The sequence below is a fragment of the Suncus etruscus genome, chromosome 3 (assembly GCF_024139225.1).
Source record: "Suncus etruscus isolate mSunEtr1 chromosome 3, mSunEtr1.pri.cur, whole genome shotgun sequence".
Taxonomy (NCBI): Eukaryota; Metazoa; Chordata; class Mammalia; order Eulipotyphla; family Soricidae; genus Suncus; species Suncus etruscus.
Window position 1 is genome coordinate 128,429,739 of NC_064850.1, and position 17,689 is coordinate 128,447,427.

At 41.8% G+C, this 17,689-nt stretch overlaps 1 non-coding gene and 1 pseudogene across 1 annotated transcript; one reads left to right on the forward strand and one right to left on the reverse strand.

Annotated features, from left to right (window-relative positions):
* Window positions 1-5,769: 5,769 nt before the first annotated feature.
* LOC126005464 (uncharacterized) lies at window positions 5,770-5,876 on the forward strand (annotated as a pseudogene).
* A 7,926-nt stretch (window positions 5,877-13,802) lies between these two features.
* LOC126004940 (U7 small nuclear RNA) lies at window positions 13,803-13,864 on the reverse strand. The gene has a single exon (XR_007494144.1). It is a non-coding gene; the product is annotated as a U7 small nuclear RNA (small nuclear RNA).
* Window positions 13,865-17,689: the final 3,825 nt, after the last annotated feature.

Consider the following 17,689-nt stretch of genomic DNA (forward strand, 5'->3'; position numbering starts at 1 on the left):
AACAGGTGTGGCCCAAAAAAAAAAAAAAAAGAACAAGTAAGAGAACCACAAGAGGAGCAGGAGAGTGGAGAGCCTGACATTGGGCAGACACAGAATCTTAGGGTCCTTTATGGGGAGGGTTCCAGTCCTGCTCACAGAGTATGACCTGACTACAGCTCCCCAGACACCAGCAAAGACCCCACTCTCAGCAGAGACCCTGCCAAGCTCCCAGCACAGCTAACACCAGACCCATGGGAGCTGATGAACCCTGTCTTCATTATACAGCTTGCCCACTCTACACCCCTCTTAGCACCCTGGTGTCCCCTCTCCTGTTGAGAGGGGTTGTCAGCTGCAGTTGGTTTGTTGCTCTGTTTTGTCTCAAAAAGAAAAATATCAAGTGAAAGAAGAAACCATATTAAAGCACTTTTATAGAAAAAGCATCATTCTAAATGGCCCCACTAAAATTTTCAGTTTTCTGTATTACCTCAGACTCTAAAACAGGGTCGTGAAATTTGAGAAACTGTTAAGTAACAGCTTGAAAATTCACAGGAGAAAGATAAAATGAAATGATGAAAAAGCTTTTAAATGGATATCTTTCCTAGATGGGTGTCATCTCTGCAGTTCCCCACCACTTCTTCAGACAAAGCTTGTCTCCCCGGAACAGACACACTCACAACGAAGGAGCCTTTGGGTCTTACCTTACGCAAACAAAAAAATGTTTTTAAATGAAGATGAATGCCCACTTCTCCTGGACTTGTGTCTAGCAATTCTTCTCCATGAAAGACTAAGAGGGGAAATAAAGTAGATTTTCCCAAAGAAAAAGTCTTTCTTAGTGATAATCAGGACTGTTCATTCTGGATAAGAACTGGGTTTCAAGCAGAGCCCAGAGCTCCAAAAATGAGGATCTGGTTAGACGCAGGTCTGGAAGCAAACATTGACACAGGAAATAATCTACACAATGAAAAGGTACAAGAACGGGCTCAGGAAATTTACATTCAAGCAAGGAATCCAGCCAAACAAACTCTGCTCCTAAGAAGAAATGCAGCTTAATGGAAAAAGACCAAAGAATGAGTCCCTGTCTTCCTCAGACCCCTACTTTTATTGACAAAAATCAGGCCACACCCTAGGATGGGAGAGAAATACCAAGTAGGAAATAATCCAATAATTCCATCACCAGATCACACCCTTGGGTGGAATATGAATATTGATTAGGATAGGACCAGTAATCCAACACTGTGTGTTAAAAGGGGATAAAGTAACATTCATGGCACCCCTTCATTAACAGTAGTGCAAATAACACTATCAAAAAAGAAAAGAGAAAGACAGAGAGTGAAGTAAAATATCAGGCAGGGGAAGTGGGTGAGAGGGGAGGGTGAGAGGGAAACTGGGGACATTGGTGCCTAGAAACATGCACTGGTGAAGTTTGTGGTACATTGGATGACAGTAACACAATCATGAACAACTTTGTGCAAAAAAATACTGTATTATGAACAACGTTGTAACCATGGTGTTTAAATAAAGCATTTAAAAAAATTTAAAAGCCTTCGATTTCATCCTCATGTAAACTGTTTGATATTTCAATGTTGAATTTTCAAGAAAACAAAAGTATTTTTATTTCTCAGTGTTGGAATCTACCCACTCCCCCTTCCTGGTTTGAGGAACCCCTTTCCTTAGGGAAAGTCAGAGGTTTGATCTGGGGGAGGTCAATTAAGCAGGGGGGGATTCCTACAGTTACCCCATTGGCTTCCTTGTGTTTTTGCTTTCGAGAGTGAGTCTTCATGGTTAGACCCTGGAAGATGCTAAGGGATTGCTGTTTCTCTTACTTCTTTGCCTGGCAGAGCTGCAAGTAGGTCAGTGTGGATCCTCAGGTCATGTGTGGAGGTTGTTGGGCCTTACCTTGACGGGATAGACCCAGATCTTCCTGTTTTGAATAAATCCTAATGATGTTGAAGGACAGATGAAACATGCATTCTCTCAAAGACTTAGTGACTCACTCCTGTCACACATTGTGGCACATGGTCACACACTTATCAACACTCCCATCATCAGGGATCCCCTTACAACAGTGATGTGACTGCATCCAACAGTGAACCATTGCTCTATGCAAAATATGAGCAAAAATAGCTGAGATTGACACATGATTATCTGCAGACACTAGTGTTTTCTGAAAAATTTACATTCCAGTGAACCTGAAAAATAGGCACTTGCTATATTTATCTCCTTGTTCTACCCCCTGCAGCTCTGAAAGTGCTTATTATGTGACATGAAATAAGGCTGGTCCTGGGTGAGTCCTGCAGCCCATTCTCCTTTATGGCATGTGGGAACCAGGCCTCTCATTGGACTTGGGCCAGCGCAGCACAAATGCCATGACAAATAGATTGTTTTCTGAAGTCCACGGGTCTTCACCTGAGGATAATGGAGGATAGAGAACCCCTTCCTTTGGCTTCCTTTTGGGTGGTGCCCATTTCCTTTGGGGCTGGCAGATTCTGATGCTTCTGGGACAATGGAAACCATGCCTTCTTCTCAGCTCTGCCCAGCACTTTCCGGGCTCTAAGAATGAGCCTCTGGCCTATTTCCTCTCCGGAACTCCTGCTGGCACACATGAGTATTGTAAGTGACTTAGGCAGTGAAGATGATGGACATCACTGAGATGGTTGAGACTAAAAATCACAAAGCTTTCATTTTACATGCTTTCTAGACCTTTGTGCCAGTGACAAGGGCATTCTGAAGGGAGGCGAGGCAGGAGGAAGCCTCTGCTGCCACTGAGGAAATAAGTGTAGACTCACTGCTTCACTAAACCTCTAGAATAGGAGGGTTCAGCGCATGAGGTCTGAGTGTGGCCACCAGCACCACTCAGCGTCACAGAGATAGCCTGTGAGCTTAGACAAAGCAGAAAGGCCAGGCTGGTGCAGTTTGTGCAGAATGTTGGTGAGCTTCTTCCATGCTGTTTGAACCTTTCTGGATCACAGCATTAAACATCCTCACAGTCTTCCACAACCTCACAACCTTCCACATCCTCACAACCGTATATACCCTCATAGCCTTATATTCCCTTACAGCCTTCCACACTCTCACAGCCTTCCACACCCTCACAGGCTTACACCCTATAGCCTTACATTCCCTCACAGGCTTACACACAGTCACAGACTTACACCCCTGCAGACTTACACCACACACACACAGCCTTAGACTCTCTCACAGCCTTACAGACCTCATAGCCTTACAAACCCTCACAGCCTTACACAGACTTACACCCTATAACAACCTTACATTCCCTCAAAGGCTTATTCATCCTCTCAGGCTTACACACCTCCCAGACTTACACCCTCCCACAGTCTTACACCTCTCACAGGCTTACACTCTCTCACAGCTTAACATACCTTCATAGCCTTAAAAACCCTCACAGGCTTACAACCCCTTATAGGCTTACACAGCCTTACAGCCTTACATACCCTCACAGCCTTACACATCCTCATAGCCTTATAGACAATCACAGCCTTACACATTCTCACAGACTTACATACCTCACAGCCTTACACAGTCTCAAAGCCATACACACTCTAACAGACTTATACACCCTCACAGCTTTATAGACACTCACAGCTTTATGTACCCTCACAGCCTTACACACCCTCATAGCCTTACACATCCTTAAAGATTTAAAGACACAGCCTTACACATCCTCAAGGCCTTATACCATCTCACAGCCTTACAGACCTGGCATGGTCATTCTTTGTCATGAATACTCAAAGCTGTGACACCAGAGCCCTCTAGGCTGGCTGACTGCTACTGTGTACATGTGGTCATAGGCTGTCCCCAAACAGGCCCAAGTTAGAGAACCAGCTCTCTGAGGGGACAAACAGCACAGCCCCATTAAAGAAAGCTGACCTAGTCTATTGGCTAATGAACGGCACACGGGACTTTACTACCATTGTGCTATTTTTAGGTCTATTCATTTATAAAAGTAATAACTGCTAACTAAGTATTTTCAAACAATGGAAAGTTTTACAAACAATCAAACCACTTGAGTAGCTCACATTTACACAAAAATATAGATGGACATATAGGTAAGTATCTGTATATTAATAAGCATGCATAAAATTTTATTTAAGCAAAATAAATTGATGCCAGATGTATTTTTCTGGGATTTTTTTATTACTCCATTTTAATGGCTTACTTATTTCTCAATATAGAGCATATATTATTTAACCATTTCCATATGAATTTTTACTAAAATGCCAGTATTACAAATTATGTACATATGTATATGCAAACAATTATTTTTAAGAAAACTATTACAAAGAAGAAATTTTGGATCAAAAATATTTCATGGCCACTATTATTTTTGGTCGGTATTACTAAAGTAACCCCTAAATAGTTCTGTCAATTTACATGGACCTCACCCTTATTTTACTATTTTATTTTACATACATATAAAATAAAAATACTCCGGACACTTAGAGAACTTTATTCTTCAAGAGATATAAGAAATCCTACTGTAACGTCACTGCCAGGATTCAATGGCCTCATCACTACAGTGTCTGGTCCTACTAAAGGCATCTGTGCAATCAGGTCTGTATAATACCCTTCTGGACTGGGATTGAATATGTAGGCTAAATATCTGAGTCCTCTTCTTGTTCCACATCTCAGAATAGACTAACAGAGTAGAATCTTTCTTCTGCTGCTCTATTCACTTATAATTGCCTTGTGTTTTTATTTTGAAGAATCAATCGACTGAGCAACAGTACAGCATGAAAAGCACTTGGATGCAGTCCATCCCCTGACCTAGATGTCTCTCAAGCCTACATGAGTAATCTCTGAGCACAGAGCCACAAGGAAGTCCTACACACAGCTTGGTACCCCCAAAAGGAACAGGTAAAAGATGATCAGAAAGCAGCCACCTTGGGCGTTTTACCTCAGCAGTGATGGGAAAGCCTGTGCGTGCTGAGTGTTGAGAACAATATGCCTCACCCACCAGACAGTGAGTGAACAGGGGTTGAGGGTCCTTAAAACCATTTCCAGGCACTTGCATCTGTGAAGGGTGAGTCCCTCTGTACCCCACGTTTCTGGTGATAGAGACACCAGAAACAACATGGTCCTACTCTATGAACAAGACTTCACCTGGTTGACTGAGGTTTTGAGAGGGAAAGGTGGACCCTCAGGAGAAAGGGGGACAGGAGTTGGATCCTCACTGAAACAGTCACTGCCAAGTGCATTACTTCAATCTGTGTGTTGTTCCAATGCACAAAGAACTTCATTTTCCTGAAAAACATAGACTACCTGAGCCAAGCACCAGTGTTCGGACCAGTGTGAGCATAGGAGGTCAGGGGGTCTTCTAAGGATGCTCCTACACACATTTCTCCCACAAAGAAATCAAGTCATTATTCTCTCCCAACATCTTCAAACTAAAAGGCCTCTTGGAGTAATTTAGCAAAGTGAATGGGATTATATGGAACCTCTGAACCAATGCCTTAAGAAACTTCTGTTTTTATTATTAGGGTCAACTATAAGGAACAGTTCCCAATTTATTGTTGTTTACTTGAGGCTATAGAAATAAAAAAAATGCATTGGAGATTTGGAAGAGAAATACAAAGTTAAAAAAGTCCACAAGAAGATAACAGAATATTATTGGCAAAAAATCAACTTCGTTGTTTTAGATGTGCAAAACTGCACATTTGAGGCAGGTAATGAGGAAGTATTTCTTTCTAGGGCAATTAAGGAGAAAAGGAACTAAAAACTGTGAATGAAAAATAAAAATAGTAATAAACATGGGATTAAAAAAGTCATTCAGTCTATGGCCATACCACCCTGAACGCACCCCGTCTTGTCTGATCTCGGAAGCTAAGCAGGGTCGGGCCTGGTTAGTACTTGGATGGGAATACCGGGTGCTGTCGGCTTAAAAAAAAAAAGTCATGCAGAGAAGATGATATGTCTCTTACAGTGCTCATTACCATATTGCATAGTAATCTAAATGTGAAAATTATGATTGTTCTAAGAATACTCCATGTAGAATCTAACCCCAGAAGCCTTTCTTCTGCAAAGTTTACCCTCACCAATGATAATTTGCCTAGAAACTGGAAACCTTTCCCACAGATCTGCCAGCCTTATATTTTTTAAGCACTCTGATCTATTCCACATGGGTCAGTTCTTCAACTGCAACCTATGGGTCGATCTTCAATGTCGATCTGTGTTTCTATGTCTGTCTGATCTGTATTGTACACAATGCCTATCTATTTTGTAGCCCCTGTTATATATAACCCTTCCTTTTCCCCCCACCCCTGCCTACCACTTTACAAATCCTCTTCTATCCTCTTACCCTCACACCCCTGGTCTGTCATTTCTCCCTATTTATACTTTACACTCTTTATGCTCAGTTTTTAACTCTTCAGGAACAGGAACCTTGCCCCTGTCACAGCCAGCATTGTGACATTGTTCCTTTTTGCATAGGCACATTAAAATGGGGAATCTTCTGTTTATAAAGAAGTTCTTATCTAATAGGGATAGGAACTCATAAATTTTATAGTACAGAGGTTCCTTTCATCCTGAACACTTGTCATAGTAACTCAGTTTAGGCCTCAGTTGATTGAACATCAGTAATCCAACTCCAAACATCAGATCCCCTCCTGGGAACCAGCGTGGTTTTCTGCACCAGCACCAGGAATCAAACTTCCATTGGGGGAGGCCCTAATGCCACCCTGGCATGGACGTGCTCCAGAGTAGTTTCATATGCCACTCTGACAACTTGGAAACAATAACAACTTGCTTTCAGGGCAGGTTTCCCTGCCTCATCAACTAACAGTGAGATGAAATCAGAAGACACTCTGTGACACCCCAGCTTCAACATAGGATGTGTGCAAAAACCAATAGCTCTAAATACAGAAGCCTGATTGCAACAACCATAATCGAGAACTTTTTCTGGGATCATGAAGAAAGGCCTTTGGGTTGGACGGAGCCTGTAATCGGTCTTCTGATAGGATGCTTCATGGGTAGGGACATCCTGTTTTATACCTAAGGGTATTTCCTTTCTAATTTTCTCAACATTTGCTGCACCAATGCAGAACAAAAACAAACAACAATAACAACAACAACAAAAAGAAAAAAAAGCTTCCACTAACCTTTTTATGATTTTATTTGTATCTTCTAGGTAAGGGTTCCGTATTTTTCATAGAACTATGGGACATAAATTACTTTGTTTTGCCTTTTTGCATTTTTCTACAAAAGTGAGAAAATTAAAAAAAAAAGAAAAAATGGAAAATGAGGCTGGGAGCCAGAGGCCAAGTGGTCTCAGATGCACTGGACAGAACTAAATATCCAAGCCAAAATCAACAACAATAGAATTAAGAGATTCAAAGTATAGCAATCTAAACTTAAAATGGGCCTATCACACTGGTAGGCCAGGGGGCTACGGATGGAGGTATAGGAAGCACTGCACGCTGGGAACTTTGGTGGAACGAGGTAGTGGGGATAGCCCTAATTCATTGTTACTGTATGCTTGAAATCCAACTGTGAAGGACTTGTAATTCACAGTGGTTTCAATAAAAATAATTTTTAAAAAATTGGACCAGAGAGATAGCATGGAGTTAAGGCATTTGCCTCTCATGCAGAAGGCCGGTGGTTCAAATCCTGGCATCCCACATGGTCCCCTGAGCCTGCCAGGAGTGATTTCTGAGCATAGAGCCAGGAGTGACCCCTGAGCACTGCCGGGTATGACCCAAAAACCAAAAAACCAACAACAACAAAAAAAGTCATCTAGTAAGGAAGGAAGAATAAAGGGTCCTAAGGAAATGAGAACAATTAAATAAAAAACTAATTCTATTTAAAACTTGTCACATGGAGGTTGAAAGGAAAACAACATGATAAGAGTGCACACAAATATTAACCCAGATTTGTGAAAAAGAAAAACTATATTAACACCAGTGGGAAGTACCTTGCCTATAAAAGGTGTTATCGGGGGCAGAGCATTGGTGCAAAGGTTAAGTAAAGTGCTGGCCTTGCATGGCTCAGTCCCAGCATCACACATATCCCTGAGCACTGCCTGGTGTGAGCCCTCAGCACAGAGCTAGGCAGGAGCCCTGAGCACCTCCAGGTGTATCCCTTCCAAAAAATAAATAAATGATATTGACAAAAAAAATTAAGGAGTTTTGTGCCATTAAGAGGCTCTGCTTCTATAGAAGGTGCAATCGATATTTACTACACCTGGGTTCATAGCCTGTTTCCAGAAATTTCATGTCTACCTGAGTCCTGAGTGATGTCCTTGTCATGGAACTTGGGCATGGAACTTGGGCATGTCTGTCATATAAAGATCTGGTCATGGATGCAGCACAGATACAAACAGGAACTTCTGGGCAGAGAGCTGTATGGACTAGCCCCAGGCACGTGAAGGGGGGCATGCTAGGAACATGCAGGGCTCATCTGCTGGGATGTGGCAGTTGCCCTGGGTGATACCAAAAATGTTGGCTCTGACTGCCCAGAGTAGAAGAACACAATCCGCTTCACCTCCGGGACTGCCAGGCATGGCTCTCCTCGCATCTCTCGCTCTCCCTCACTCACCTTCGCTCTCTGTAGCCTCCCTCTCTCTTCTACAGACTCCTGTGAACTGAAGCCCATTTAGTTACAGGAACCAGGAGCCCCCCTGAAAGGCAGACAATGAATTGAGTCTAGTTTGCACACAATCCTCTCAGCAACAGATTCCACCTGTGGATTCCAACCAATCTGAGACATGGGATTAACCCTTTAGCAACTTTGCTGGCCATACACTCTGCTCTGAAATGTACTTTGGGACAAAGAACTTTCTGCTTTGCTTTCTTTTGTCTTTCCAGGCCTCAGAGACTGCAATTAATTTTATCATGGCACAGGATGCAGTGGTAATTAAGTTCTTTCAAGTGCATATGTGCTCTTAAGAAATGCCCTTCTCTTGGATTAATGTGGTCCTTAAATTTAATTTGAAAATTATTTAGTCAATATGTTTTTAAAACTTCTGAAGATTAACCTTTCCTTTTTTTTTTCTTTGTCTTCACTGTGTTTTTCACATGCACAATTAACCTGAAGATAAATGTTAATTAATGGATGACAGTCTAATTGACTCCATTTATTGTGGGAGCTATTTATATCCATTCAGGAAGAGCAAAGACATGGATTAGTAGCTTTCCTAGTTTAAAATTCAAAGACCTTTACAACTGTGTTTGCATTTCTATTTCATTATCATTCTGCTTTATTTATTTAGTCATTTATACAATTTAGTATCAGCTTGCCTTTTGATGAAGCAATAAAAAAGTCATGTAATTAGGTAATAGCAATTTAATACACTAATTACAAGCTTTTAAAATTCCAAGAAATTTGTTTGACAGGTTTATGGTCAAGACATTAAAGGCAACTAAATTTCTTCCTGTAGGCAATTTAGAAACAACAAATTTGAGTTTTCTTAAGTATCACCCATCTGAGTACTAAAAAATTTAGTACTATATTTTAGTTTTCAGAGTGCTTTTATGATGATGATTTCTCCTCAAATATACACAAACTTAACCCCATACTTCCCTCTTCAGAACCTCTTTGTTGCTTGTACCCTCAGGCCACGCCAGCTCAGAGCAGCATTTTCCTCCTTTCTACACAACTTGCCCAAATCCTTCCTTGCAGGAAAGACTGAGAAAGACGCTAGCTTGGGGAAAGAGACCCACAAGAGATGCTGGCAGAGAACACCTAGATCCCAGGAGCACCAAAAACATCTAAGAGAAACATCCCAATGTAAAACCCCAGAATTGGGAGCTGCCTTTAGTCTCAAAGGGGCCCGGAGAGATAGCACAGCGGCATTTGCCTTGCAAGCAGCCGATCCAGAACCAAAGGTGGTTGGTTCGAATCCTGGTGTCCCATATGGTCCCCTGTGCCTGCCAGGAGCTATTTCTGAGCAGACAGCCAGGAGTAACCCCTGAGCACCGCCGGGTGTGGCCCAAAAACCAAAAAAAAAAAAAAAAAAAAAAAAAAAAAGAATAGTCTCAAAGGACCTGGGCAGTCTAGAGATCAGTGGTCTAGAGAGAGAATCAGCAGCAGGAAAGAGGCAGAGAGGACTCTGGAGAGCCAGTAACGGTAGACCAATGTTCAAATGATCATTAAATATTTCTTTTGTTGTTGTTGTTGTTGTTTTAGGGCAATAAATGCAAAGCTCAGGGATCGTTCCTGATTTTGCACAAAAGAATCACTCTGAACACTTCAGAGCACCATATGGGATCCTGGATGGAACCAGATGTAAGGCAAGTACTCTTCCTATGCTGGCCTAACAACTAAACATTATATTTTTTATTGAAACCATTGTGATCTACAGAGTCCTTCATAGTTAAGTTTCAGATATACAGTGAGTTAGGGCCATTCCCACACCAGTGTCAACCTCCCTCCACCAATAAACCCAGAGTGTATTCCATACCACCACCCTTCGCCCCCTGGCCTGCCAGTGTAACAGGCCCATTTAAGTTTAGATTGCAACTAAAAAGATTGCATCTTTTTAACAAAACAACCAACAAATTATCTTCCCATCTGATCTAGTAATCATAATGCCCATCATTGGCCCAAAGGCTTTGGGAAAGTCCATCATAAGTAGCTGCGGCTGGAGATTTTGAGACTCTTTCAGAGTGGCCTAGTCCTAGCAGCAGCCACTGTCTCTCTGCAGCCGGGCATGAAAAAAAGCCTGGCTCCTCATAGAGAACCATAGTTCCTGGGTGATGACAGTGGAAGAAGCAGTGAGAGAGTTCTGTGACCTGAAAAAGCAAAGGGACAAGAACAGTAGACAAGGTACCGAAGCAGGGTGTGAGAGAGAGATGAGGTAGAGGGAAACGAGTCCCGGGCAGAGCAGCACCAAACTGATGCCATCCATTAAATGCACAGTACCCTGCAAGGGGGTACAGAAAGGCCCAGACACTACACCAGGGTGCAGGATAAAAGGGTCAAGAGTAGGATTTTGGGGTCTCTGGGTCACTAATGTGGGCTCCACATGGAGCACAAAGGGCCAATAGTAGGGGATGATAAGCTAGAGATCTTTGGGTCACTCTCAGCTGCGCTGAATCTCACGATGCTCTTTATAGAGTTACTTCAAACTCTTGGCTGCCTTTTGGTTGGTGGTTCCTATGTTCACCAGCACCCATGCATGGAGCTTGTGGCATCAGTGTTGATGATTATGAAATAAATGGCACATTGGCCCCGTCCAGCTTTCGAGGGAAATTGGGGCCCAGCCTTGACCTCGCACCAGGGCATTTGCATGACTAAGTCCAAGCTGGCTTCTACATGAGGTGCTGGCGTAAGAGAGAAAGAGGGCACCTGAAACTTTGTCAGCAGCTTTAATACCAACAGGGCACCCCGAACTTTCCAGCAACTATCCGCATATTTAGATCATGCTTTTTCTTCTAATTTACCAAATGTGAAGGGAAATTTCATGAGATTATTAGATGGCCAAGTCCCACCCCCTGATTCTAGGCCAACTGGACCAGAATCAATCAAGGATTGATTGATTGCTTGCTCGATTGATTTTCCCTGATAATGGGCCCATACTTGTTTCTGTGGTGCTCACAGGACATGTAATGCTGACAACCCAACACAGGCTCATCTTCCAGCCCCTCATATGGAAGTTTCAAATGCAAAGTTCTCCTCCTCCTATGCGTCTTCTTCCTCCTCCTATTCCTCTTCCTTTTTCTTATAATTATTTCCTCTCTTCTCATCTTTTCTTCTTTTATGCTTATAGTTGAGGAATATAAGTTCTTAAAGAACCTCAAGAAAAATACTCACCCATTATCTTTTAATGTCCTAGAATACATTATAAATTATGTTATAGAATGTTTCCTTATGTGTATGAAATCATATATCTAATTTTTTAAATACAGTCTATTTCTTATATAGTTGTTTGAGTACAATGTCTTCAGATGAAAACAAAATGGATGTAAATATTTCTTTTGGGGCATTAACAACTCAACACAGCAGCTGTATTTTGGGGAAATATGTAAATATTTGTAATTCTTGTGAACTGTGTCTTCAGCAATTTCTGATGCTTTGGTATGTGCATGGCATTTGTATTTATTAACAATAATTCAATTAATATGTTAATGTTATAATCAATGAAGAAAAATGACCTGTGAATATTTAAAGATTATCTGGATGCATAAATGCTTTCAATGATTTGTAAGCAAGTGACATGTCTCTGAAAATAATTTTCTAGCAAAATCCATCTGTATTTTTAAACAATTAATGGTTCCTATTACCTTGTATAAAGCTTGTTATTTAAATGCTTGACATATATAAAATATTCAGAAAATACATAGCCTCTTATATATATATATATATAAAATATTCCCTTATTTTCTTTTCATTATGTAATACTATAACCACTTTGTATTTTGCTTTGAGAATATTTTGAATTTTTAGACTTTTATGAATTTTATTTTTAAAGTAGAATCATGTCACTGCCCACATTTGTCCTATTCATCCTGTATTTATTCAGTTATTAAATCTTTATGATTTCTATTTCTCTTTTTTTCTGAATTGGCTTCAAGAATGAATGCCTAACTTAACAAATAAAAATGTGGAATTCCAGGATAAATTTGTATTTTAGATAAAAAAGAAGCTATTTTTGTTTGAATGTGTCACAAATATCTTATGCGACAGTCCTATTTGGGGGGGGGGGATTTGGGTCACACACAATGGTGCTCAGGGGTTACTCCTAGCTCTGCACTCAGAAATTGTTCCTGGCAGGCTCAGAGACCGAAGAGAATCCCGGGAATCGAACCAGGCTCCCTCCAGGATTGGACACTTGCAAGGCAAATGCCCTATCACTGTGCTATCGCTCTGGCCCCGGGACACTCCTACTATAAAATTTTGTATCTAAAATTCCAATTCAACTGGGTGCATTTAACCTTAGTCTCAATGTTTGTTCCTGGTCACTAACTGCTATTGGAGTCTAGAACTTCAAAACAAGAATCTGGTGAGATGCAGGTCTGGAAGCAAACGTTGATGCAGGAAATAATCCACACAGTGAAGTGGTACAAGAATGGGCCCGGAGAGATAGCACAGCGGCATTTGCCTTGCAAGCAGCCAATCCAGGACCAAAGGTGGTTGGTTCGAATCCTGGTGTCCCATATGGTCCCCGGTGCCTGCCAGGAGCTATTTCTGAGCAGACAGCCAGGAGTAACCCCTGAGCACCGCCGGGTGTGGCCCCCCCCCCCAAAAAAAAAAAAAAGAATGGTTTCAGGAAATTCAGCACTCAGGAATAAAACCAGGCTTTCTGCTCCTAAGAAGGAATGCAGTTCAGTGGAACAAGACAGAGAATGAGCCTTTGCCTTCCTCAAACCCCTGCTTTTATTGACAAGAATCAGGCCACACCTTAGGGTGGGAGAAGAAGACTAAATCCCTACCATCACCAGATCACACCCTAGGGTGGAGTATAAATATTGATTAAGGTAGGACCGGTAAACCTACAACTAACCTTAAGTTTCTTCATGGTGACCCTAACCTTTTTTGGGTGCTACTCCAGGCTGTGCTCTAGGCTCACTCCTATCTCTGTGCACAGGATGCATGCATGGCTCTGCTAATAGGTTCCTCCTGGCTGGTTTCAGAAGGCAATATATGGTACCTGGGTTCAAACCAGGTCAACCACTTGCAAAGCAAGAGGCTTAGTTAACCCCTTGGCTTTTAGTTTTTCATTCTAAAATTTTTCTTTCTTTTCTATAATGTTCTACTTACAAGTTTTGCTAGCTAAAATATCTTTGCTAGCTGTATTTTAAATACTTGACATACAGAAAAACACCAAATCAAATTAAAAACCTTTTAGAATTCTTTTTTTTTTTTTGGGGGGGGGGCTTCCGGTGGAGACCAGAAGGCCTGCTGGACAAATTCTAAAAGAGCTGTAACACTTAGAATTCTTTTTATGTAAATGATTAAGCTGAAGTAATTATTTGAATCTTTCTTATCTCAGATACTAGATAATAAATTATTTTAAGTTATAAGAGCACAATATATTGTAAGAAAAAATATTGACCCTAAATTGAAACAAACTTTGGACAACATGGAAGATTGCTTTTTCATATAGATTATCTTCTATAAAATCATAGTACTAAATTTCTGGCTAATGACAGCAACAGGTTTATTCTAAAACAGAAACAATAAAAGGGGGTAGAGTGAATTCTTCATTTTTTACAGTTTATTTTAATCACTGTGGTCTAAAAATAAATAAACCATGTTTTATTGGCTTAGTTCCATACATTAATGTTATTGATTTGATTTCATACATAAAAGTCTCAACACTATAGCCACTATCTTCACCTTCCACCACCATCACCCCAGTGTCCCCCACCATAGCCCCTAATACTCCCTGTAAAAACCTCTTACTAGAAATCAACTCTCCATTTCTATTTTCTTTGTGCATCTGGTATTTGCAAATAACCAGATTTCATAGGACCCAGAAATTCCACTTCTTGGTGTCTACTACCCCAAGTGCCCAAAAGCTCTACTCAGAAAAGACATTTTCACCCCTATGTTTATTAAAACAATAACTAGTCAAGATAGCCAAAATCTGGAAATCATGTATTTTAACACTAAATGTAGACTTCATTTCCTGGATGGTATAAATTGATCAATACCTGACTCTTATTCTTGGTAGCAGCAGATATTGAGTTCAGACAGAAATGTTTATCTCTGTTCACTTGTACACAGAGATGTTTAGCCATGTTCACTTGTACACAAACCAACATGCAGATACTGATGACTTTGAAGGATATAAACTCAAAGAACTAAATCACAGGGGGGGGGCTAAATCATACATTCATTAAACCCTACTAGGTATATGCAATATAACATAGCTGTTATAACTGTCTGTATAATATATTTATAACTATATCAAAACATGCCATAACTGATAAATCAACTTTCTTTCTATAAACTAATCTTGTTTTTGATCATGTTTAAAGTTATTGCTTCATAGACCTTTGAGAGTGAATTTAGTTCTCCTATAATGACTCAAGCTATTCTGTAACCCACTTCTTTAGAATCATTTTGCCTAAGAACAGCATGCCAGGGTAAATTTCAAAAACACTGACATAAAACACATCTATTTTTTTTATCAATACCAGTGGTCATATTTCACCAAGATAAATTCAATCTAATGAATATAACTTTAAAATTCAGTAAATTTCAATACCTATTTCTTTCTACTAAAATAAAGAAAACACTAATTCAAATGAGAAATGATCATAATTGTACCAGGACCACCAGAATTCATGGCATGAAATTGGAAATCCCAGACAGAAGCAAATACACACTCATATGATCCTTTCGGACACTCTGGCACTGCCTGTAATGACGACATTGATAAGAACCATCTGCCAACAACCTGTCAATGCTGAGACCCTCAGTAACTTTATCCTTCCAGATCCCTTTGGTCTTGTGAAAGACACCACAGAGGACAATGGCTGGGCCGAAGCCTCCCCGGTTTCTCTCCTCAGAGATTCCACAGTGACAGATTCTCTTTAGGAACCCAACTATCTGTATCCTTAGAGCATTCCTGGCTAAGCCTCAGACTCTTTCTCGATGGCCTTTTAAGCAAGGTACCATGAGCTCTGTGGACAGTGCCCCTTGAAATGAGCATGCTTGCAGTTGAAATTTTGTTTGTTTCCCAGTGCATCACGATAGGCTGTAACAGCCTGCAACCACTTGAAGGCAAGAGAGACCCGTGAGAGAGTAGAAGAATGACTGGACTCCTGTTTGCCATGTCTGAGGAAATTGACTCTTTGGCTCAAGTTCAATCAGATTCAAAGGTCTCAGCAATAGAGGTCTTGGGCCATACATAGCATGAAACATGGCATGTGCTTCCTTTGTCTTTTCTTCTGATTGAAAAAAAGCAGCTGAGTGCGCATGACTCCAGCCAAAGTCATCATGGGCATGTGGAGATTTGGAAGACTTTAAGGGACTGAACTTGTTACCATCATCTGTAAAACGCTTCTGCCTTTGGGGCTGGAGAAATTGCTCTATGGGCTTTGCATGCTGGAGATCTAGGTTCAATTCTAGGTGCCCCTTGGTCCCCAAAGCTTTTTCACTGGGAACAATCCTCAAGAACTGAGGCAGCAAGAGTGTCTAAGCACTGCCAAGGAGCTCAATGAACTAAGTTGCTGCCTCTGTGGAGCACTGTGATTCCTTCAACAAACCTACCTGCAACCATCAGGTTATAAGGTAGAAAAGTCCAACACAGAATGGCCACCCTTGATTCCTCATTTGACAAAATCATTCAACCACTAGCTCCACCTTCTCACACAACAGAGCTGGGTGTGATCACCAGACTATAGTCAGTCTCTGAAAACATATATTAATTAAAACAGGGGCTTCTCAGTTTCCCCCAGACTGGAGGCCCAGAGCCCCCCTCACCTCAGGGTCACCCACTCTTTCTAGCTCTTGGTCTCTGTATGGAACCACCCACTATTTGCATTTTAGAAGGGTTTCCAGGAAGGGAAATCATTCCTGGTGCAGAAATGACCCTGAACCCTCCAGAGTCCAATTCTCACTACCCTGGGCACAGGTGGGACACAGGTATCCTTGGGCACCAGGCTTCCTTCCCAGTGCCAGTCCTACTCTTACCTCACGGCACCAAGTCTGCAGGATACTTCGAATGACATGATGCAAGCAGTGTGAGCCCCGGGAGCTGATGAATCACAGACTCGACTTTGCTGTAAACAGAGCAGAGTCATGAGCTGGGGCACCCCTGACCTCTGCCCCCAGAGCTTCTCAGAGGCCTCTGAGCTGACTAAACCAATGGCTTCCCTTTCTGGCTCAGCTCCTTGTGTGGGAGGCTGACTAATCACCCTAAGACGCCAGGCTGCTTCTGGGTGGTCCTGACCTCAGGACCCAGCACAGCTCCACTGGCTCGGGTCTGCCAGCCCACCTTGAGCTCCTCTGCTTGCCCAGGAGCTATGGCTATTCCCATTCTCCAGAATTATGGCTTTTCCCAGCTCAGACCTGCTGCAGAAACTTCACTGTTTATTCCCTGAGTCTCCTTCCAGGGGCTTCTGTCTGGCCCTCCAAGAGAGCCAAACCATCACTGAGCGAATGTTAGCAAACTCCTGTGTGCTTTGCTTTGGCAAAATTTCAAGCAGCTGAAATTTTTCGTAGGTGGGTCAGATATGTACACCTGCTTCCTTCAGAGCGGTACCCTGTGCTGACTTGACTTCTAGATATGGCACTGGTAAGGTTCCATGAAACCAGAGTGGGCACTACATGCTCACCAGCAAGTCTGAGTGCCAGAGTACAGGAGACATGGTCTGAGAATGGCTGTGGGTGTGCATATGAGTATATGCATCTGCATATGTGCATCTGTGGGCGTGCACCTGCAGATGTGTGTCTGCTGTTTTATTCTTAGTATGTATATCTCCAGGTATGCATCTGTGTGTGCATCTGCAAGTATGTGTATGTATGCATCTATGATATACATCTTTGGATGTGTGTCTCTGGGTGTGCATCTCTGGGTGTGTGTCTGTGCCATTGAGTGTATGCATCCATTGGTGTAAGTCTCTGAGTGTGCATCTGTGAGTGTATGTCTCCCTCCAGGCTGTGTCTGTGGGTGTATATCTCCAGGTGTATATCCCTAGGTGTTTGTGTGTGGTTGCGTATCTGCAGGTGTGCACCTCAAGTTGCCATCTTTGGATGAGTAACTCCAGGTGTGCTTCTCTGGGTGTGTATTTGCAGGTGTGCATTT